The sequence below is a fragment of the Haliotis cracherodii genome, unplaced genomic scaffold, assembly GCF_022045235.1.
Source record: "Haliotis cracherodii isolate W230 unplaced genomic scaffold, xgHalCrac1.p SCAF_9, whole genome shotgun sequence".
NCBI lineage: Eukaryota > Metazoa > Mollusca > Gastropoda > Lepetellida > Haliotidae > Haliotis > Haliotis cracherodii.
Window position 1 is genome coordinate 16,130,125 of NW_027266343.1, and position 26,214 is coordinate 16,156,338.

Here is a 26,214-nt window from a genome sequence, read left to right on the forward strand (position 1 = left end):
CTTTAAACAACAAACAAACAAACAAGCTTAACTCAGAACACTCATCTCATGTCATACCACTCCAATACCCTACGACCGCCAGTGGTAGAGCGTCCGCCCGGAGAGCAGAAGGTCCGGGGTTCAATCCCCGGCTGCGTCATACCAAAAGATGTTTAAAGATGGTACTTATTGTTACCCTGTCTGGCGCTCGGCATTAAGGGGCTAAAATAAGGACTGGTCGGCTCAGAGTCAGCATTCTGTGTCTGAGTGGGGTATTCATGTTAAACTGTGGCATGGTATCTCTGTGAGCTAGCACTATAAATCGGCATCAGTCCAGACTAGAACAAGCAGCCACACACAAACGTGCATGCACGTCGCCATATAAGAGAATAATCTTAGACGCGATGTTTAACCCAATTTCACTTCGCCTCACTAATACCCTATATGAAAGAACATTCCACAGCTGACAGGACTGGCTGTACTTCAGTCACCCATTCAGAAGCTTATAGAGGTTGTGTGTACTCTTAGAGGTTGTGTAACAGCTCTCTGACTTTAGACAAGGAACCACAGACCAGTCTGTCTAACTGATCAATAGACATAACTATCCATTGGAATTTTTCCACGGGTTGATTAACAAATGCATATTTCATGAAGAGCTCTCTGACCCTTTGGACAGGTCACTTTGACCTGAGTGATATAAATACAGGTCTTTATCATGTTAGTGGGTGATTACTTGCCTTGGGGGCATTATCAAGAGGCCCAGTTGTCTAAGACAGCAATTCACTGTGCAGAGTTGTGTACCCTAGGTGCGCCAGAAACCTATGGTCATGAGTGAGTGAGTCGGGTTTAACGCCGCTTTTAATATTATTCCAGTTATATCACAGCGTGTCAGCTTAATGTGGGAGGAAAACCTGGAGTGATGCAGGTCTGAGACGTTTACCACTTAAGTGAAACCCATGAGCACGGGTATGGTGCTGACAAACCTAGAAACATAATTGGGGCGAACAGGGATTCGAACCCACAATCATAGGTTTCTGGCGTGCCCAAGGGACGCAACTCTGCACAGCGAATCGCGGCGCCGTAGACGACTGATTCACCCGTGCCCCCCCCTAAGGTCATGAGTTTAAATCCATGTTTTGGTTTGATTCTGTTTCTAAGTTTGTCAACAACATAATCTTTAAATTTCACCAAAGTGGTCATCGTCTAAGACCTGCATGATCCTACAGGCTCAAAACATCATAACGGAAATACTGTTTAAAGTGGCGTTGAACAACTCCTGCCCCACTCACCCCTTTTTCATTAGTGAGTGAGTGAGTGAGTGAGTATGGTTTTACGCCGCTTTTAGCAATATTCCAGCAATATCACGGTGGGGGACACCAGAAATGGGCTTCATACATTGTACCTATCCTTTTCATTAAGCAAATCTTTGATCTGTCCTTGAGTTGTCATCTGTGAACTGCTCGCGTACATGTTTGTTTGTTTGATTGTTTGTTGTTTAAAGCCGCACTCAGCAATAGTCCATCTATATGACGTCGGTCTGTAAATAGTCATGTCTGGACCAGACAATCCTGTAAGTGACTGACATCACGAGCATCGATTCACTCAACTGGGATATGTTAATTTTGAATTACATTTGCTGTGTACAAGTGCAGAGATATTTATAAGTAAAGAAAAATCGTTTAAGAAATATCTTGGAATTCTAGACACAACTAAGCAGGCATGAAATACTTATATCCCCCACCAATATGGACATGTCCGGTTGTGTGCAAGACAAGAAATATTGTACAGTTTTCAAGATCTGCTCCGGAAACGAGCACAACCGCCATTTTCAGTCTTAGTCAAAGTCATGGCTATGGAAACTTAAAAAATAATTTTTTTTAAATCCCATAATATCAAAAGGCACCAGTTTACCACTAGACCTATCTATGTGCCAAGTTTCATTAAGATATCTCTCATGGTTTTTGAGTTCTGCTCAGGAAACGACACACGGAAAGACGGACAGACGGGCAGAGAGCACCCATTCCTGTATCCCCCTTCCACTTCGTGGCAGGGGATTATAATATTCCACACATGTCAATGCTCCTTATAAAGTAGTTGAAAGCTATGTTTGTGCTGGAAGGTTTAAACATTATCCAGGCCTCCTTCTGGGTGGCATATCAGCACTTGTTTTATGTACCGTACACGACTTAAAAAACGCACAAAGTCTAGTCCTTCAAAAAGTACAATGATCAAACACAGAATTGTCAAAACATGTACAAGTATTTTATAGGAATAAAAGTGCATATTTTAAAGTGCTTCTTTACTACAGACAAACAGACTGTTTGGTTTTAGCATGTCTGGGATCGTGTGTGACTTACGACGTATGGGAATGGCAATGGTTCAGAAAGGTATAGTATCGGCAGAACATGAATAACATTGCCTTCATCACGACTGGTGTTTTTGTGATTCCCTTTAGAGCATGAATGGAAATTCCATACACATATTAATTTTTAAACTTTTTTAATTTCTGTTGTGCATCACGTTACACGTAGTATGGTCAAACTGACCCAAATAACACATTCACTTCATGCATTCAGGGATCAGGTGGTTAGACTTGGTGACTTCGCCGATTGATTATCATTGTACCTAATGCTGACAGACTGTTGCCAGGTCCAAACACAATCATAAAAGTCTGTCAGGATATGAGCAGGGTCTGATACTTGCTTCAAAAGCTTCTTAGCAATTCAATGAACCAAGGTTATAAATAAATAAAACTTTATTATTTTTTTTTTTAAAATGTCAGTCATTGTAAAAATTAGATTGATCTTCACAAGCACTTTGTTTAACTGCCACCAGTCTTGGAAGTGTGCCAGAATTACTATAAAACCTGTCCCCAATTCTCCTTCATGCTGTAATAATACTCATTTAAGTCATAAATTCTTAATGAAAATATGAGAAAAAGCACCATATCATCCTTTGAAGAGATTTCCAAAGTATTATCATTTTAAGTTTGGAATCAATCCATTAGGATTAACATTTTTCACAATTGTAAAACTTTCACTTCCTTGTTAACATTTCCAGATTTGACATATCATGCCATAGGGAGATTTACAAGATACCAAAATTTGGTTTTCTCAAAATTCAAATTGTGCATACTGGTGTAAATATCAACTTTCAGTACAATATGATGTCAGAATTTCAACATAAATATAAATTACAAACCTTATATAATTTCCAAAATATATGGGAACAGTAAACATGAAGACACACAGTCCCGTCTTTGATGAACTATCATTCTAAAGTATCTTTCAAAAGATTAGAACAGCTTCAGTTTGAATATAATCAAGAATTGTTATCAGGAACAATGGTGCAATCAAATTTAACCAAACAATTTTTATGTTGCCTTGAAAGTTTACTGCTAAAAAAAGTTAAGGACCACTCAATTCTTTCATATTCATATGAAGCGATTGGTTGATCGTTAACATTTTGGAGTAGCTTAGTAAAATGCTCCAGCAAACCCACCATTTGCATGTTAACATTTCGTTTGTTTGTTGTTTAATTCTATGATAGTGGCCTGTAAATAGTCAAGCATAGATAAGACAATCCAGTGATTGATATTAGGAGCAACAATCCACCCCATCAAGATATGATGATATGCAATCATTTTGTTTCTTTCTTTGTTTGTTTGTTATTTTAAGGCCACACTCAGCAATATTCCAGCTATTTGATGGCAGTCTGTAAATAATCGAGTCTGGACCAGACAATTCAGTGATTGACATCATGAGCATCGATCCACACATTTGGGACCGATGACAGGCATCAACCAAGTCAGCGAGCCTGACCACCCGATCCCGTTAGTCGCCTCTTACTATGTTTGTTCTCGACAACTCGTCCACTGACAACAAATAAAATTTGTAAGGTTATAATAAGCCTCACTTTCTCAAATTTCTAAGCTCCAAATATGGTAAAAATAGTATGTTTAAAAAAAGCAAGTGTGGTAAAGACAGGTGCGTGGGAGGTGGAAGTGATTGAAATATTAGTCAATGGAGGAGTTCCAACGACACCAATTCAAAATTAAGTTGGTAAATCCACAAAGCAATATTTACCAATGTCAAGGAGTATTATATTAAACCATGAAGAAATATCATCAACCCCAAGTTGGTCTGTCCTTCACCTACTCAGAGAGAGGCTTGCTTGAAGTCAACCATGGGAAGATGAAGGTCACGTTCGTGTCGTTATTAGACTAACTGTTTTCACAAACAACAAGAATAATGTTTAGAATGAAAATATCAACATGCTCATTGGACAAGCGCCAAACTTGAAGGAACAGATGCACTAGATTTGAGATCAAGTGTTTATTGAAGTTTGCCAAGAAAAATAATTTGTTGAAAATATTTCCAGCTGACATTATTTTCCAGCCCTCGAAGCAATTTAGTCAACTGGAGAGATGAAACGTTTCCTTTCTGTACATGCTTTATTGATTGATATATATATTTGAAGAATGTCAAGTATGGATAATGTAAGGACAAACAGATTTGTCTCATTTGTATGTTATTCCCTGCGGGGAGGTACCCAGTGTACAGCAGTTCTTCAGCTGCATTTCCATTAGCGTTCAAAGTTAATGGGTGACCTGGGATCTGTGAGAACTCCTCCTATTCAAATCTAGTGACCCCAAAATCCTTAACTTGTAACACTGGGTTTATGACAAGGATACCTCGACACCACTGCGTTATGAACATAATGTTTTGAAGTTTTTCGTCATGATCTATTTGGTTGAATGTATTTTTGACATTGTCCCAGACTCAACAAAATGAAGAAATTGTTCAGGGTTTTTTTTCAAAATAACTAGGAAAAATTTGAAAATATTTCAGCTACTTCTATATCCCAGTGGATATCTTGAGATGTAACGGCCCCTGTTTGTTGTTTAACGCTGCACTCAGCGATATTCAAGCTATATGGCAACAGTCTGTACATATTCGAGTCTGGACCAGACAATCCAGTGATTGACATCATAAGCATCGATCCACGCAATTGGGATCGATGACATGCATCAACCAAGTCAGCAAGTCTGACCACCTAATCCCTTTAGTCGCCTCTTACGACAAGTATAGTCGCCCTTTTACGGTAAGCATGGGTTGCTGAAGACTGTAAGAATGTAAGGTGGGTCCAAAGGTCCTCGGGATTTGCTCCTGTAGTATTTGGATCTAGGACCATCTAAACCTTTACCTTTTAAAATGAAGGGGTATGACCATCTTCCTGAGGCAAGGGAGTTAACTGACTTTAAAAGTCCAGTTTCCACCCTTGCCGAACTAGGCTGGAATTCCTGGGCTTGATCGTAGCGCCACCAGTGGCTATTACAAGTAATGTCCCTTCTAAGCCTCTCCTGTGGACTGTCATAGCGACTGATTTACCACAACCATTGTCTGAAGAACATTTGATTTAAAACGCTAATTACCCTGTAGCCATGACATGTGCATGTCTCCATAACTTAATTGTCATTATGTATTAGGCTCTAATCCCCATTGATAATCCTCACCACCATTTCATTGTATATTGACAGTCAGCCAACCTGGGCTACTATATCATTATGTCGATACGCCCAATGTCTCTTCGTCTGTCCATTGCTGTTCGTTTCTATATATGTGTTATCATCACAGTGTTAGTCAAGCTTGGTATTCCGAGTGCTGGTATAGGGACGACCTCGAGCAGGATGTGCCGCTCGTAGGAAACGCCCTGAGGTGAGCTGGAGTTCCGCTTACCTCATGTATGCCTGAGCTGGAAGGTCCGCTCATCGCTGTGTTTGTGTTGTCAGAGCAGGTATTCCGCTCATTGTGCAATTGTTGTTTATTGTTTACATGTTGTGCATAAAGCGTTCCGGGACAGTGATGTCGATTTTGTTCTTTATTCCCCAAAGAGCTAATTCCCCGTCAACATGCGCTTTGACCGGACCAATCAGATTCCACCTCTCGTATCACTTGGATTCGTTTCAAACAAAATGGCGGCGTCCAGTCAGTTGATCTGATCGATAATCAAGATCAATAGTGTGATAAAACGGGTCTTACATCACAAAGTACATCAAATGACGTGAATTAAAAACATGAAAAGACTTGGAAAATATCTGTTGACAATGAGTTGGTGGTGCACATGCTTTGCACATCTTGCAGACAACCGAAACCGGCACAGCAGTCCCTATGATGTTTATGAACCAGATGTCGATATCATTACACGATTTTGATTGGACTATGTATAGACTCGTTAGTCCAGCCAAAATGTAACTGTAAAATAGCATAATACCAGCCTAGTTTGGCAAGGGTGGAAACTGGACTTTTAGAGTCTGTTAACTCTCTTGCCTCGGGAAGATGGGGAATGACAAGGACTCGTTGACTTTCATCTGTCCATGCTTAATTTCGAACACAGATCTTGTTCCTTTCTTTCTGTTCCCTTGTTGCACCGTAAACTTTGATCAATTACTTCAACGAGCAGGATTACCATGATTACTGGCAACCATATACAATTAGCACACACGCTATCCATTTTCTAATTATTGATTGGCTGTTGCACCGAGACGTAATGTGTTTCGATTGGTTAATTGATTGGTTAGCTGAACTTAGCTCATTACACAGTTAAACACCTGCAATTGACAGTTCAGGGTTTGAGATGAATCAAATGTATAATTCATCGTATATGGATAGTGTAATTGAAGCCACAAACAGATCCGACTTCAATAGCATTTTAATACAACACGAGTAGAATTCAATTTGGTATCACAATCCGATATAATACTCACATGACGTACCCTTGCATGCACTATTTTTAATATGCTTTACGCACTGGTTGAATGTCTTCTTGCTCAATAAACCATTGCCTAATGTTCCCATTAAGACTCGATATGTTTCTCGATGTGCAGATGTTTTTGTATAAAAGGTGAAGAGAAATGGTTTATCATTGCGTCCAAGACATAGCAACGTGCATTCATGTGTGTGTCTGCTTGTAGTAGTTGTACTAGTCCCGACTAATGATGATTTGATAGTGCTAGCCCACTGAGACACCATGGTGCAGATTAACATGAATAACCCACTCAGACACAGTAAACTAAAAACTGAGCCCCTTGATGCAGAGCTCTACCACTAGACATGGAGGCAGTCTTCAGTATGGAAACATGGCCTCAAAATCATTTGGCACTAAATGGGGCAGTTCACTCAAACTTTGTATTGACACACGGCTTCTAACGCTACATTAGTGAGACAAATGACATCCTTCACATCCTAAACATCCCAAACATGACATCCTAAACATGACATCCTAAACATCCCAAACATGGATTATTTAAGGCAGGACATGATCATGATTACACGAGTACCTTCATGTGGTTCTGGACCCGTGAAGATCCGGGATAAAATAGGTCTTCAGCAACCCATGCTTGCCGTAAAAGGAGACTATGCTTGTCGTAAAAGGCGACTATCACGATCGGGTGGTCAGGCTCGCTGACTTGATGGATGCATGGCCGAGGTCACTTGTACAATGATTTACGATTTATAAAAAAAACATATACATTGAAGTCGAAATTTCTCGCTATACCATGTTTCCTGAATGACGTCAAAAAAGATTAATAAGATATCAAACATGCATTAGATGCTTAAAAATCGGCAATCCTTTATTCTGATTCCCATTGACGTGCTTTCTCTCTAAAAATCGGACAGGAGTGGAGTCTAGATTTTATAAAACTTGTCAGTCAGTTTTGCTGTTAAGTAATATTCTGTCTGGAGCTGAATATGTTAACACCAAGCCAAGGCCATTTTCAACATCAATCATGTAAACGATGTCTAATGATGAGAACAGCTTGCATTTGTGAAATTAGGTGAGCTGTGTCATACAACTGATCTTTGTGACACAGTTTTAGTGTGTCCGGAGCCCAGGAAGACTGGATTAGGGAGATTAAACATTATTAATGAACTGAGCAATGACAGGAAACTGGTAAAGTCAGAAAGTAAATAGGATATTGACCTGTGCAGTAAAGAAAGGTGTCAGAATAGGTCTTCCGCAACCCATGCTTGCCGAAAAAGGTGACTAAATGGATCAGGTGATCAGGCTCTTCGTATCCCAATAGCATGGATCAAGGCTCATGATATCGATCACTAGATTGTCTGGTCCATACTTGGTTATTTTCAGACTGCTGCATATAGCTGGACTATTGCTGAGTGCGGCGTAAAACAACAAAAAACCTGTTTGTTGGTTGCGCAAATGACAAAGCAATATGGAAAGATTGGAGAGCTATATTATACTCTTGAAACAAGACCTACTCACGCTTGAACGTAAGTTAAGTTCTCTCAGTGTGAAGGAACAACATAGCCGATCTTATATTTCTCAGAGAACAAACAAAAGGAAAACCGGTGTGGCTTTTAACTGGCTGTGTGACCAAACAAAGAAGAATTTGTATTAGGATAAAAAATGTGTACAATGTTGACAATATTTACCAGTTTACACATACAAATGAATCAACATGATAAAACACTCATTCTATGTCCACATCACTTGTCTGCATAAATACCAAATAATAATAACGTATTCGACATAATAAGCGTCCAGGGTGCTCTCAAAATTGGAGTTGAAAGATCGTAAATAACTGTTTTAGTCTACTAGTCCTTATAATGATAACTTCTAGCAAAACCCTTAAAAATGGCAAAGTTGTCCTAGTTCTTAACACACCTTAACTATTGGGCAATTTGGTGAGGACTATAGGACTAGTGTCAATTTCTAACACTAATGAATACAAAAAAATTATAAATTAGTTATCATCAATGCAAAAAAAGGACATTCAAAATGCAAGATTCCATTCTCCAAGTTAAATGTCATGGCCCTACATTACTATTAACCCGGTAACATTTTCAACTCCCTGGGGAGTACACAAGACAAGCCAGTATTCAGAGAAACATGAGAATGAATTTGCATGAAATCTCCACACTAGAGAACTACAATAGAACCCTGTTTATGCTGACAGTTCTCTGCCTAATTGTCTGGATTAATGAGTGAGTGAGCCAGTATTCCAGTTACATTATAGCGTGTCAGCTTAATGTGGGAGGAAAGCCTGAAGTGATGCAGGTCTCAGATGTTTACCACTTCTGTGAAACCCACGAGCACGGGTATGGTGCTGACAAACCTAGAAACATAATTGGGGCGAACCAGGATTCAAACCCACAATCATAGGTTTCTGCACAGCGAATCGGGGCACCTTAGACGGCTGGGCCACCCTTGGCCCCCTGGATTAATGAAGATCAAGAAAACAAATAAAAGAGCAATGTACCTCCATACCTAAAAAATATGTAAGCATTCGAGGCAGTAAGCATCCAGAATGTTTAAAGTTAATTAATAACACAACAAAAAACATTCTCTGCACACTGTGCACAATCTTTTTTATATGCTCAGCTTTCCCTGATGTTCATGCACTGACGAAGCTGGAACAAATGGTACAGAGACAGGTGGTGTGATGTTGAAACAGTAAATCATGTGTGTGTCATGCGTTGTATATATTTGTCATATAAGTGTCGTCTTTTCTTATCTCAGTATTGGATTGCCAAGGCAGTGAGAGAGTGAGTGAGTGGATATTGCTTTATGCCGCATAAGCAATCTGGCAGCTATCCATGACGATTGTCATGGCAGTGCAGGCATGTTGATAAAGATCACGTGTATATTCCAGTGAGTGAGTGAGTGAGTGAGTGAGTGAGTGAGGTGGGTTTTGAGTGAGTGAGGTGGGTTTTGAGTGAGTGAGTGAGTGAGTGAGTGAGTGAGAGTGATATGGATTTAACACCGCTTTGAAAAACTGTTATATCACGGCATGTCAGCTTAAAGGGCAAGTTCACACGGAAATGAACCATTTTTTCTTGTACTTGTTCCACATTAAAAATGTTAACATAGAAGTGTCATAGACAAAAATATGAAAACATCATATTTAATTAACATATTTTTTGCACTAAAACGATTTATATTTTTTTACATTTACCAAGTGTTCTATTTCCATAACAAAAACACCATGGCTTATGCCCCTTGCAATATGACGTCATTGGTGCCAATTGATAAACATTATGACGTCATCATGCTTTGTTAGAGCCGCTTCACGTGGTGTAGGTACAGTTTTGTGATTCTAGCATCTCAGATGCCAGCCAGAATTGTGTTATGCTGAGTCACCACTGCGCCGGAGTGTGTCGTAGACCATGTTGTTTTACCGCCAACTGGTCCTTGATATCTTTTGCGTTGAGAATAGACAGGGACCCAGTTGAATTGGCACCAATTACGTCATAATCTAAGGGGGATAACTCAGGCCTATTTTGCTCGTAAAACGAAGGCCTCATAACGGCATATCACTTTCGTACTATTGTGAGCTTCCTACTTTCACTGTGAAAAAAAATGAGTGTATATTTTCAAACACAGATACTAACTAATTCTAAAATTGCGTTTTGTTTAGAAAAAGAAAGAAAGTGATTTTTGCGTGTACACTTCCCCTTTAATGTAGAAGGAAGCCCGAAATGATGCAGGCCTCAGATGTTTACCACGCCGGTGAAACCCACAAGTATGAGTATGGTGTTGACAAACCTAGAAAACATAATCAAGGTGAACTGGGATTCAAACCCACCACCATCGCTTAAACATCTTTGAATAAAATCTAGATCTTCATCATTTTAGTGTATACCATGTAAAAAGTAGTCAAACAATGAAGAACTTCAAGTTGTTTTATAATGATACAGCAAATACAATAGTCTTCTCAGTGTAGATGCCAATTGGCTCAGAAACAAGAATAAAATATTCATGAAACTTTGATGGTGTGGCACTTATGTTTTGCATTCTGTATTTTCTGTTAAATTGCATTACAAGATACAGAAATCAGGTATGCTGGCTGACTGCTTCGCTGACTAGAGAATTTAGAAGCCTCAGATTGGCTGTTTAAAAAGATCAGCTGATGTGTTCAGAAGATACTGCACTGATTGCAAACAAATTTGAACGGCCACTTTTTGTTTGTTTCTTTGTTGTTTAACCCCACACTCAGCTATATGACTGCAGCTTTTAAATAATCAAGTCTGGACCAGATAATCCAGTGATTGACATCATGATCAACGATCCACGCAATTGGGATGCGATCACCAAGTCAGCAACAGCCAAGTCAGCAAGCCTGACCACCCAATCCCGATAGTCGCCTCTTTCTACAAAAATATTTGCTTTTTACGGCAAGCATGGGTTGCTGAAGACCTATTCTACCCGTGATCTTCATTGGATTTGTAGATGATGTATATTTTTACAATGAAATCATGCCATCTCACGTATCAAGTTGGACAACGATGTTTTTTAAGTGTCATACTTGACTAGAACTACCATTAATCCCTGAAGAAGCATGGGAAGTCTTGACCCAGCTTTTATTCAAGGCAGGCATTAATTTTTTTCAGAGATTTGTTGCATCAACTTTTTTTCTAATTATTTCATCTATTTGTTTTTTTATGCTTCCCAAAGTGTAAGGAATCCTTCCAGCCCAATCCCCCTTAAAACTTATCATTTTTTCTTTCAGTTCCTCTGTTGATTAATTATTTCTTTATCAAGAAACTACAGCAAACAACGGGACTAAGATTGGTCACTGATCCAAGACTAGTAAAATTCAGAAAGAACTGAGTGAGTGAGTGAGTGAGTGAGTGTGAGTGAGTGAGGTGGGTTTAACACCGCTTTTAACATTATTCCAGTCATATCACGGCATGTCAGCTTAATGTGGGAGGAAAGCCCGAAGTGATGCAGGTCTCAGACGTTTACCACTTCGTTGAAAAGCTGACAAAAACTAGAAACATAATCGGGGCGAACCGGGTTTCAAACCCACAATCATCATGATCATAGGTTTCTGGTGTGCCCAAGGGATGCAAATCTGCACAGCAAATCGCAGCGCCTTAGACGACTGGGCCACCCGTGCCCCCTGGAAGAATTTGCTCTTACCATTCAGCAGATAACAATGCTCTAGCAGCCCTTCTTGTTAACTAGTGTAAATAAAAAATAAAAATAAAAAAATTTCTAAACCTAAAAAATAGGTCTAAAACATCTTTTAGATATTTTTATTTATATATACATTATGTTTATAACGAACACGCTTATAACAAACTAACAGATATAACAAACTGATTTTTGGTCCCGTGCATTTGCGGTATATATGCTGTATATATGCTGTATATATGCTTTTAACGAACTATGGTTATAACAAACTCAAATTTGTGGTCCCTTTGTCTTCGTTATAACCATATTTTACTGTTAATAACGAAGAGAATTATGGATGTCAACTTCTTTATAATGAGAAACACAATGTTTCGGGGTACACATACATGCTATAAAGCTGGGAACATATACCGTATTCGATGTAATAAGCAACCCGCTCTAATAAGCGCCCACGGCGATATTTGCTAATATATTGGCTTGTGAACAATCCAAATTAGCACCCTTTCCGATTGATCAATGTACACATCACTTATTCATTCGCGTATCATACGCACTTGTGTGTTATATGCACCCTTAATTATGGGCAATTAAATTCTGGAAAAATATATCTCTCGTATATAAAGGTGGAAACTTAACAAGGAGAGCCAACAGTTAATTGGCACTGAGAGGTTTTTAGCAATGGACAAATTGAAGCCAACACTTAACAGTTACTTAGCGCTGTTGATAGGTGATAGCAATGGACAACTGGAAGCCTGGATTAAATTAAAATGAAGGAGTGGGTATATACATGTACACTGTGTTCCTCATAATAAAGAAGTTGACATCCATAAATTCTCTTCCTAATGTGCATCACTTTCAAATGCCATTCAAAGACTACTGCTAATGCCTGAATTGAAACAACCTTGAGGCAATGTTAAAAGAGTGGAAAGCTTGAATGTTCTAAATAGGTCCAGGTCGACCTCCAGGCCTGGTGTCACAACTATTCACTGCACTCTGCCTCTATTGGTGCAGATGAACGGTCGGGTAGCCTAGTGGTTAAAGCGTTTGCTCATCACGCCAAAGACCTGGGCTCAATTCCCCACATGGGTACAATGTGTGAAGTATTTCTGGTGTCCCCCGCCATGATATTGCTGGAATATTGCTAAAGCGGCGTAAAACTAAACTCACTCACTCACTCACTATTGGTGTAGATATAATGGAAACCAAATTTATGGGTTCTAAATAAAAAAATATTGTTTGGTAAGTTTGCATTTTTGATTGTTTGTAAAGTTCATTATGTCTCTTAGTTAATGAAAGGGGAATGAGGATAATTTTCTCTCAAATATAATAATTCTGCAAAAGGGCTGCCACAAGTCAATGTGAAGGAGTTGACAAAAAGGTTGGGACAGATGTTGTCACAGACCCTAAATATTACTTAATTGTATTTCAAACTTTTTATGTGCTCTAATAGAAATATCCTCACATAATATTAAAAATTACCATTGATTCCAGCAGACTGTACCTAGGAACACACTTTTATCAAAATTGTGCACATAATCGTCCATAAAACATAGCAATTATGTACAGTTTAATGCTTATATTTGTATTAAGTGTCAGAATAAAGTCTTTCCTAACATGACCAAATCTGATAAAGATTTGACAAATAGTTTTAACCATACCAGGACATGAATGCTACTCAAATCTGATAATGACACATATTGGTCAAGCATGAATGTTTTTTCACTTATTGCAAAGACATTGTTTTTAAGACAAGCTCGGCATCCTCACTCCACAGAATGTATTGCTACCAAAATTACTTCTAACATTTAAAAATAGTCCAGGTTTAACAATTATTACCAACAAGATAATAATATTCAAACAACCTCCAAAGAAACAGATTCCTAATGCCATCATGTCAGTAAATCAAAATTTGTCACACCCATCAAACAGTTTGAGAATCTGGTCAATATATTTGTCCGCTGTGCGGTAATCCTCCCTCTAAAACAAGCACCTGCTTGGTGCTTAGCCTTACGTTATCACATCCTGAACAACACAGACAGCATGGATGTCAAACATTCTCGAGGCGTCCGTGACCACTTAGACCATACACCATGTTTAATCCACAAAGGAAGCACATGATATTAAGAAGAGAAAACAGGTCTACAGCAGGGCTGTGCACTCTTTCCCTGTTAATTTATATACACTTGCTGACAAACATAGCATGTTCCAAAATGCCAATGAATTGTTTTGGGCTACTTAATAACCTGTCTTGTGACTAATACAATGTCATAATTATCACTATACTGATTAATTGTTTTCTTATATGTTATTTTAAGATAAATATAAGCAAAAATTGTCATCAGAAAATACCGTTTTATGTTATGACCTTGTTTTCTTTTACTCGGTGAATGACCTACATGGAACCTCGTTAATCGGGACAGTATCGTTCCTAATGAAATCATCCGGATTAACAAGTGTCAAAAATAACTAAACAAGCGTACAATAATCATTTGGTTACATAAACATGTTTCAATCAAGAGATGGGGCTTCTGGACAAATAGGGTCCGAACTAACGAGGTTGCACTGTAGTAAAATGAATAGAAATGTTCCTATTTCGTTTTACAGCACTACTTAATTAATTTATGTATAATCATGACATTCACCTACACTGTATGTATTTAGGCAAGTTTATGCATCTGTTTGATAAATTTATTGGACCTGGGTGCAACCTGGTTTTGTATCGTGTAACTAGGTTTTCATGTCAACATGCACCGGCTGCAAGTTAAATCAAGTACCTTAAGTTGAGCCCAGAGTGCCTTACATTCAGGTGGTTCACCCCAATTATGTTTCTAGATTTGTCAGCACCATACCCGTGCTCGTGGGTTTCACCGAAGTGGTAAACGTCTTAGACATGCATCACTTCGGGCTTTCCTCCCACATTAAACTGACACGCTGTGATGTAACTGGAATACTGTTAAAAGCGGCGTTACTCACTCACTCTACATTCAGGTCCAGACCAACAGCAAATAGGCCATGACTTGCATTATTTCTAGCCGTTTGATTACCTCTCTCAGTGTTGCCGGTCATTTTACCGAAATTCGGGTGACCTTATAAACTTTGCTGTTGAAGAAAACATGGGCGATATTCATGTAAACATATTTTTCGAACGAAGTCAGCTTGTCTGTTACCCTCAGGGTTTCCCCTTGTCTATTTTCAGTGCAAGGAAAAAACATTTTAACTTTTCCTCAAGGTTAAATATCCATTTGCAGCGACTTCGCCTCGAATTATTAAATAAAATGAGAAAATTGTGACTGAAGTTTGTGTGAATGACGTGTAGATCTAAGTAAGTTTGGTTGAAAGTTGGGACTGACAAAAATTAGGGGAGAGTGGTAATTTTTAGAGTTTCAAAAGCCAGCGGGAACACAGTGTCTCTAAAACAGAAAAGTATGTTTACAGTGAAAGGTTTCATATTGGCCTTTAGGGACATCTAAATTCCAGACTTTCTCGCTTCTAAACTTCATTAAGCTTCTGGAAACTTCTTTATAGCATAAATATAATAAAAGACTTTGTATGGGTACTTGTATACTCAACCACAGCCTGGTACAGATGGACCAAGGCGATGTACATGTGTATTTGACCAGGGGAGATAACTCAGACAATAACATATTTACATCCACAGATGTTGCAGACTGGAAGAGAGATTGTTTCATGTCTTGGTACAAATTGATACGACAACTTGTCAATTGTGTGGCATATTGATGTGTGGTGCCTTGTTTACTTGACAAAATAACACCATACTCTTGTCCCAACAAACATTCCTGGTATCAATCAGTCAGCTCTGTGATTGGCGTGACAGAACAGTCATGAATGTGACACCTGATCCATCAGAACAAGCAACACACGTTTCAGGCAGGGTGTTTACAATGACAACTATTTCCACAAAGAACTGACAAAGTACTGTTATTTTTTAAAACATACACAAACAATAGCAATTTTACCAATGAAAAGGAAAGAGGTGAAAGGATCGGGTCGTCAGAATCGCAGACTTGGTAGGTGCATGTCATCGTATCCCAGTTATGTGGATTGATTGTCATGGTATCAATCACTGAATTGTATGGTCAAGACTAAATTATTTACAAACCGCCATCATATAGCTGGAGTATTGCTGAATGCTGCATTAACAACAAACAAACAAACAAAAAGTGGCTGTTCAAATTTGTTTGCTTCCAATGCGGTATCGTCTGAACACATCAGCTGATCTTTTTAAACAGCCAATCTGAAGCTTCTAAATTCTCTAGTCAGCGAAGCAGTCAGACCAGCATACCTGATTTCTGTATCTTGTAATGCAATTCAACAGAAAATACAGAATGCAAAACATAAGTGCCACGCCATCAAAGTGTCATGAATATTTTATTCTTGTTTCCTAGCCAGTTGGCATCTACACTTAGAAGGGAGGACCATGAAAGGAATCTATTTGTTCTAAGTGGGTTTTCTTTGTTAAAATCGAAATCTTAGAGTCAATGTGACAAAGAAGGGAAACCAAATCCTTTTAGAAAGCTGAAAGCTGCTTGACTCCAAAACCCAAGCATCCTTCATTAAGAGTGAATGGCCAAAGTTGACTCAGGGTTTCAACTGACGTGACCTACAAAAGGGTTGTCAGATCTTCATGACAAGATGCCATCATACATATGAGTGAGCGAGTTATTTAACACTAGAGCTGTGTATCGCCTGGTATCTTGTAATACAATGTGTATCACGATATGAACTGTCAATACCACTGGTATCACGATACACCAGAACAAATAATGAAATCACTGAAATACAACTCTTTATACTCTTGCTTCACACAATTATTTATCATTAACACAAAAACTTGTTATCAACAAAAAACAAGACCAGAACAGTTTTAAATGAAGGGATGGTTATTAAATGTAATAGTTAGTGGGCCTGTCCTCTATCACTATGTCCTTATGTTCTGCCATTCTAACAAGCTGGGGGCGGTCGGGTAGCCTAGTGGTTAAAGCGTTCGCTCGTCATGCCGAAGACCGACATGGGTACAATGTGTGAAGCCCATTTCCGGTGTCCCATGCCGTGATATTGCTGGAAATTGCTAAAAGCGGCGTAAAACCATACTCACTCTAACAAGCTGCGCTATGACACTCCTGCCATTACGAGATGGAACTCGATCAGTTCATGTTCTATTTTTAGCATCGATGATATCATAGATATAGGTTAATCATTACAACCCTACTTAACACTACTTTATTTAACACCACTTTGAACCCGTGAAGATGCAGGGTAGAATAGGTCTGCAGCAACCCTTGCTTACAGTAAAAGGCGACTATGCTTGTTGTAAGAGGCGACTAACAGGATCGGTTGATCAGACTCGCTGACTTGGTTGATGCAATTGCCATCGTATCCCAATTGCCTGGATTGACGCACATGATGTCAATCACTGGATTGTCTGGTCAAGACTCGATTATTTACAGACCACCATCATACAGCTGGAATGTTGCTGAGTGCTGCGTTAAACAAACAAACACACACAACACAGTATACCAGTCATATTAAGGCATGGAAGCTTAAACATGTTAATATTGGAGGAACACCTGAAGTGATGCAGTTCTCAGACGAAACCAACCCGCACCTTCGCTCAGGGTGAACCAGGATTCGAACTCATTATCATAGGTTTCTGTCGTACCCAAGGGATGCAAGTCTGCCCAGCGAATAATGATGCCTCATACCCCGTTCACGTGCACAACATTTAAGTAAGTAATTTTGCACATGTGTAACTATACATACATGCGTTTATGTAAATTTACTATGCGTTCACATGAAAAGCATCTTAGGTGTGTAAATAGAGTTAGTAAATTGTGTAAGTCAAACATATTCGTAGGTCTGTTCATGACTTTAAACCCCAAACTTTTGGGTGAAACAACACATGTTTGATTTAATTTGTACACAAAGTTTTGACTCCTTGAAACCAAAAGAAAATACCGTCCTCTCAACTCTGTATATATGGATAAAAGTTGGCAACTGTTGACAATTTTTTTGGTGTTGGCAAAAGAACAATATTAATTAGATCTTCCTCTTACGTCGACATAAACGTTCACATTGCAACATATACACACAGTGCAAATTTACATTTACATTTGCACCTGCTCCAGATATGATGCAAATTTGCTCCTGGTGCAATTATACACACATGAGAAAACGCGTTCACATGACAAGTATACACACGTATGTATTTCTACACACGTATGCACATATACACACATATGTATAGAGGCCAGTGTGAATGGGGTATCAGACAAATGGGCCATCCATGTCCCATACCTATAATAGTAAAAGATCTGATCTTAATGAGATTGATAATATCCCTAGGCTAACACCTCCACTACTTATTTACGTACAGTCAAGTCTCGTTAATCCGACATCGTTGGTTGCACATCATTGTGTCGGATTAACGAGTATGTCGGATTAACAAAGTTAATTGTTAAGTTAATCTCTGCCGCCAGTGCGTGTCAAAACACGGGGTTGTGTACTCACGGGCAGATGACCACGGAGTACGCTGACCACTGTGTCGGATTAACGAGACTGATTAATGAGTGATTTCGGTAATTAGTTGCAAATTAGGTGTGTCGGAGTCGGAGTGCGAGAATGTCGGATTAACGGGACTAAATAGCACTGAATCAATGGGTTCCCATCATTTGTGTCGCATAAAGCCGAGTGTCAGATTAACGAGTGTCGGATTAACCACAGAGTAATGTCCCTATGATAGTCATAAAATGTAGCGTTTTAACACCCGTGTGCAATGCAGTCACACATGAGAATTTCTCAATAATAATACACTCAATAACTTCAGTATTCATAACCATAACATCAGGTCCAACATTGTATCATCTGAACCGATTCATCTTAAACATATCACATGACATTGGTACTTTTTTATGCAGTCCACGTACATATCACGATTCTTTATAATTAGGTGTTAAAGAATTCATTAAACAGTTGTAAATACTGTAAATCCTGAAATTAATGCGTCTCCAAAAGAATGGGACCGCTGGTCCCTAGCCAAAAATGCAACTCAATATGAATGCGACACCCCCTTCCTCCCATGCATCTAAACAAAACGTCCTCTGTCAGGTTTACAGGTGAATCCTCACTTTAATCCAACCTTACATTAAACCAATCACACACCAAATAGCACCGCTTATTAGCACTGAGTAGATTACTTCCACTAAAACAATACATGTGCAATGGCTCGTGTTGGCCTTTGACACAGTCACAAAGAACAAGGACACCGTGTTGTGTGGGTGGCGTCTGTCTGGACTTGCAGGTGTGATCAGCGATGACATAAGTGAGTTAAACTCTTGTCTTGACCCCAGCAGTGAAAATTCACAGGACGTAATTAATGTTTGAATGACATTGATAAACAAGTGCTGTTACAAGTTCTGCTCAATAAACAGTGATGTGGAAAACATAGTTGTTTGTTTTCAGCGTATGTCTAAGTTGGTGTTTCTGCTATCCAAAATGTCTTATTGTTGATATAAATGCAATGTTTAAGAATGCGAGCAAAGACGACTCAATTTTTTTGCATTTAAATCATGCTCACATTAATTTCAAGATTTATAGTATTAAATGAACACTTTTGATCATATTTTGTGCTTATAAAAACAATAGTCATCATTACCGTTATCACAATTATAATTATTATTATTAGTAGTAGTAGTAGTAAAAGTAGAAGTAGTAGTTGAAGTAGTTAAAGACAAGGGATTAAAGTGACCTGTCATTTGGGGGTCCCCACCATGATAACAGAATCCCAGGTCAATCACTGCGACCAGCATGACATCCTCAGGCTGTCAGCATGGGGCACATTTGACCTTAATAACATCAAAACATTGCCCATTCTCTGAAGCCCTTCAATTGTAAAAGGAGATTTCTTTGTTTGAAACACGACTCAGTGATTGAGTGAAGCAATATTATGCAATCGGCCTTGTAAAACTCTGGGGTCCTTGCCATACCTCTTAAGTTAAAAATGGAGATTGGTATATATAGCCCTAGGAAAACTTTGGACACTGTAAATCATAATTTTGTTTGTACTGATATTTGGATTTTGGAACAGACTTTGTTTGATATTAAACTATCATCAGATCTCTCCTAATATACTACTACTATAGTACTGTATGTAAAAAATGGTTAAATATTCTAATTAAACATAAATATGAATAAATAACATTATCATGGTAACAGTCATTTTCCACTAGGCCTATAAATGTTTATAAAGCCCGTCTCACATGGGCCTAGTCTACATGTATTCACCAATAACATGTCAGTGAACATTTCAGTGTCAAATGTAAACACAATATGACAACAGACATAGATCTAGAAATAGGTTAACTTTACTTTCAGTGTTGTGGTAGATCATTCATTTCACAAATCCCATGTCGTAACAACCAAACAACAGATAATTTCATTTACTAAAAATAGCTCTAGGTCTACTGTACCCAAAGAAATGCTAGAAAAAGATTTTCATTCGCATTTTGATTATCTACAGCTGATAACATGATAACAGTTTAACATGACATGTTGATGAAATTAACCCCAAGAAAGGAGATGTTGCCGACACGGTCTTTATTCTAATACATAAGATGAAACATTTCTGTCCCGACTTCTACAAAACACACTGTCAGATAGGTGGACGAATAACAGAAAATGCGGAAGGATCCAACTGACGCGATATGTACACACCTTGATGGAATGCGAAATAGGACCGTCATCAGATTCTGCTTTCTGACACACGTGACATAGAAGGAAAAATATAAGAAACCAGGTGTTAAGACACGGAACGCTAAAAGGGAATCGAAATGAAACGACACTTACCTGAAAATACACAGAAATGATGGTAACTTGGCACACACTCAAGCTTACGTCGCCATATTACAAACGACCTTGACCTGGAAATAGGGTCATGGGGTCAGCGATGTGTAAGGTCACGGGAGTGCTTCAGGGAAGAGCGAAAGGGGCACTCGGCGTATATTGATTGCAATTTACCGAGCGACATAGCAGGATGAATGGTTATTAATCATTATGCATAGATAGATAGATCTATATAAAACAGGTCTCAATATCAGCAATCAAGTCTTTCTCGAGTTCCAGCTGTCAAGGCAAACACACGATTTCAAAGCTTGTAACTGAACTGAACGCCATACCCCAAACCTCACCTCTTTGATCAGCATTTAGAAATTGGGAGAACATGAATACATAACACCCTTTTTTATGGATAAAATTTAAAAAAAATTTTTTTACGACGTTTCAGAAATAGAATCTACTTCTTGTTCCTTATATATAATTAATCGGATGTTAGTTTGTTTTTTTGTAGATGACAAGCATTTAGAAATTGGGAGAACATGAATGCATGACACTTTTTATATGGATAAAAAATTCTTTTTATTTTTTGTACGACGTTTCAGAAATAGAATCTACTTCTAGCTCCTTATATATAATTAATCGGATGTTAGTTTGTTTTTTTGTAGATGACAAGAATTTAGAAATTGGGAGAACATGAATACATGACACTTTTTATATGGATAACAACTTCTTTTTATTTTTTTGTACGACGTTTCAGAAATACTTCTTGCTCCTTGATTGGGTGTTTGTTGTTAACGCCGCACTCAGCATGATTTATATATACCAACTATATGACGGCGGTCTGAAAATAATCGAGTCTGGACCAGACAACCCAGTGATTGATATCATGTGCATCGATCCACGCAATTGGGATAAGATGACATGCAACAACCAAGTCAGCAAGCCTGACCGCCCGATCCCGTTAGTCGACTCTAAATTACAAGCATAGTCACCTTTAAAATTCACGGCAAGTCTGACCGGGTTGCTGAAGACCTACCGTATTTCCTCTATTAGAAGCCGGGTCGATCAATTGATACAATTAATGATTGAATGACATTCGTGGTCATACTGAAATGGGGGTATTAATAGAAGCCAACCCCCAATAGACGCCGGGCCTCTAAATGACGCCGGGTCAAAGCTTTGTCCGAAATAAATAGAAGCCCGGGCGTCTAATAGAGGAAATACGGTTTATTCTACCCCGGATCTTCACGGGCTCCCTCATCAGGTGAATGCCTAGTGAATGCCCAGTGAATGCATTAGGCATTCAGAGGATGAAGGAGCAAGAACTAGCTATGTACAAAGATAAAAAGATGTTGCTATTCATAAACACTTTTTAAGTGTCATGTATTCATCACCTCATATATTGTTAAATAAATACGTACTTGTATAAATGTTCAATACCGACGTATTTGTTGGTAATATGCTCCGTACATCAATTCGTTCAACGATCATTTGTGGCATAAATTTAATGTAAAACAACTCCTATATATAACTGGACACATATATACTATATGACCCATTTATTTATTATTTACCCATGGCGTTCAACATTGTATAGCGTATACATAGCTCGCAATTTGGGGTACTTCTCGTTAATTTTTTACCTGTTCCTTTCTATCCTTGCTTTCTTGTTTGATTATTTTCAGGAAAATTGGTTGACGCCACATCAAACAGTTCTATTATTCAGAAGAAAAAAACGTTTTGTATGTAAAGGATAATTAATGTGCATATTAAAACACAACGCGCATAATAAACGGTTTGCATAACACAGGTGAAAGCAAACTGGTGCATAAGTTGACATTATATATATATGCCCTTTTTGCCCTTGTCATTTATGTTCGTTTGTTGTTGAACGTTGGATTTAATATTCCAGCTATGTAACTGTGGTCTGTATAAATAATCGTTCCTGGGGATATTAAGCGTGTTCTGTTTGTTTAATTCTAGGCTATTTCGCTTTAAAACAAAGAAATTTAACAAATCTCTTTCAATGAGATGAGTGATGGATGGATGAGTGAGTGAATGAGTTTAACGTCTCTTTGAACAGTATTTCAGTTATGTCAGCTTGATTTGGCAGGAATGCCCGAAGTGATTCTCAACTTTGGGTGAAAAGTCTAGAAACAACAATGGCGAATCTGGGATTCGAACCCACGATCGTAGCAAATATGTCCCCAGCAACCTAAGGGACGCAACTCTGTACAGCGTATTGCTGCGCCTCAGACAGCTGGGCAACGTGTGTCCACATATGAACAGCTTGCCTTGCTCCAAGGCTGCACTGAAAGCAAATTCCATGGATGTGTTGTAATTCTATCTTCCGAATAGGCAAGTCTACATATGTGGACAGTACATCTAAACTGCAGTCTCTTATTAGTTTTAATCATAATTTCTAGATTATGTAAATAATAAGAACAAGTTGTCCCTATAAGAGACTGGAGTCCTGTACTGTCCACATATCTAGACTTGCCTATTAGGAGGACAGCATTACTACACAGCCATAGACTTTCTTTCAGTACAGCAAAATAATAAATAATAATTTGCAAACAGATCCCAGAACAATCCTTAATTTCAGGGACTGAGGCAATCTACACTTGCCAAACCATTCTAGACTTGAGTTCGACTCCTTTTTTAATTTATTTTCTTGTGTCTGGGAGGCAGATGAGTCGGCTCGGTGACTCGGTTGGTGCGTGTCATTCAAGGGCGGATCCAACATTTTTAAAAGTGAATCACTGGATTCTCTAGTAGTTCAGACTCGATAATTTACAGGCGGGTAGCCTAGTGGTTAAAACGTTAGCTCGTCACGCCGATGACCCGGGTTCGAATCCCGACATGGGTACAATGTGTGAAGCCCATTTCTGGTGTCCCCCACCGTGATATTGCTGGAATATTGCTAAAAGCGGCGTAAAACCATACTCACTCACTCACTCGGGTGAACAAGGTGACGCATGTACTGCGCACAACCCACACAGTCCGGAACCCAGTTCTCCACGCTGCATCCGGATGCAACGTGGGAACGTGAATAACATGTTTATTACGGAATTACTCATATGTAAGTCAATGAATAAAGCACAGACGGAAGCAGTACTCACGCGTCACAAGGAAGCACCAGTATGCAGAAACGCCCTACCGTTTCGTATATGTTGATGCTACGATTTTCCAGTTCAAACTGTAATGAAACTATAGTATAGTAATATTCTGAATGTACTGTATATTTAATTAGTTATTTTCTTTATAAATGGGCTGTTGCCGTGACCATGTTTCTCGGACGTAACGTGTCAATATATGTTTGTTATGTGTGCGCGTGCGTGTGCGTATGTGTACGAGCGCGTGTGCATGCGTGCGTGTGTGCGATAACTTTTTTAATATTAACCTTTGAATATTTACATAAATGTTATCCTTTATTTCGGGCAATTAATATATTTTTTTCTCCCATAGGTCCAGTCTATTGGGATTCTAAAATCCAAATAGTAAACTTTTTATAAACGTAATTGTATTGGAGATGCTGTTTTCAGGTGACTTTTATAATGTGATGCCCCAAGTGTTTCACACAACGCATAAGAAAATAGGGATGCAGAGCATCAAATCTTGTCGCATTCGTAAGCCATAGTGGGGGCACGGTTGGCCCAGTCGTCTAAGGCACCGTGATTCGCTGTGCAGAGTTGCGTCCCTTGGACTCGCCAGAAACCTGTGATTATGGGCTCGAATTCCGGTTCGCCCCGATTATGTTTCTAGGTTTGTCAGCACCATACCCGTGCTCGTGGGTTTCACCGAAGTGGTAAACGTCTGAGACCTGCATCACTTCGGGCTTTCCTCCCACATTTAGCTGACACGCCGTGATATAACTGGAATACTGTTAATAGCGGTGTGAAAGACAACTCACTCAGTATTATGTTTGAGACACACACAAACTCGAATATGTACCTCCGTTTAGAACTACCCTGTCCTGTCGGTTTATCCCACTTCATATTAGTGGACTGTAAGTGGGTTAAACTGGTTAAACGCCAACATCTATATGCACCTTGATGTGACCCGTGAAGAATTGACCCGTATCCGGCAATCCATGCTTGGCGTAAGAGGTGACAATGCTTGTCGTCAGAGGCAACTAACGGGATCGGGTGGTCAGGCTCGCTGACTTGGTTGATGCCTGTCATCGTTTCCCAATTTAGCGGATCGATATCAATGATATCAATCACTGTATTGTCTGGCCCAGACTCGATTATTTACAGACCACCGTCATATAGCTGTAAATATTGCTGAGTGCGGCGTTAAACAACAACAAACAAACATATTGGTGTATGCGCAAGTGACAAAGCAATACGGAAATATTTGAGAATAATTATACTCTTGAAACAAGACCTACTCAAGCATGAACGTAAGCTAAGTTCTCTCAGCGTGAAGGAAGGATGAAGGATGAAGGAATGACATCACCAACGTTACTTTTCTCAGAGAAACACTGAAGGGTTTATATGTTTGACACCAGACACAAATCCTACCTTCAGTTGATATTTATGCCAGAGAAGCGCAAAAACTGTACATTGTTCATTGCGGAACAGCAAAAGACACTAGTTTATACCAATATTTGAACGCAGTCCACATTGTTTTGCCTTGGAAACGCAACATCTGATAATATAAATACGAAGAATACCCATAGGTACCAGTTCAGCGCTTGTCTGAATTTCGTGCAAACATGCCTAGTATGGAAAAGTTTATGGGTTAACTCCCTTCCCGAAAATAGGCCCCACGTCCATATGATCATACGTCCAGTGTGTTGCCTTGGAAAAGTAAACAATAATTTGTTGTTACATTTCTGTAAAGAAAAGGGTATCAGTTCGGCTGTTGTTTGTATGTACACAGTATCATAATCAATATTGGATAGCTAACTGATTATGCACCATCATTTCCACATGAGTCCGAATTTTTGGCTTTGAAGCAAGAAATGATAAGTTTTATGAATTAAAACAATCCTGAGTAATAGAAGATTCTGTGAAAACTTTGTTGGTGTGTATCATTTAACCCCTCCGAAGCGAACCCTGCCCTATTACCGTAAATCTTAGAATAAATGCCAGTTCAATCGACGCATAGAACAGACAACGAGCAGCGGTCCTTGAAATATCGTTGGTACAAGACAACACCCGCCTCGGAAAAACACCTCTCCATTGGTGACAAAAAACTAAAGCGTACGTAAAATGTCTTGTTCAAGTTGTCTATAAGGAAAGGCAAAATTACCTCCCTCTTGTTATTGTGATGAAATGTCCTATGTGAATGTGGAATTCTAGGCGTCCTAAAAAGCATAATTGAAATTAAATTTTGAAAAATGGATTCAATATATACAAAACATTTCACGTGAAACCAGGAGATAACACACACTTTGAACAAACTGACAATGCATTTCCCTTTCGGCTTCCCAGAAGTCCC

At 38.9% G+C, this 26,214-nt stretch overlaps 1 protein-coding gene across 1 annotated transcript in view; it reads right to left on the reverse strand.

The window, feature by feature from the left end:
• LOC139453314 (vitamin D3 receptor-like) overlaps nt 1-20,863 on the reverse strand; it is a 165,649-nt gene extending 144,786 nt beyond the window's left edge. Inside the window, exon 1 of the mRNA XM_071234980.1 lies at nt 20,779-20,863. The gene's annotated coding sequence lies outside the window, so the exon portion shown is untranslated. The remainder of the gene's footprint in view (nt 1-20,778) is intronic.
• Between the last annotated feature and the right edge of the window lie 5,351 nt (nt 20,864-26,214).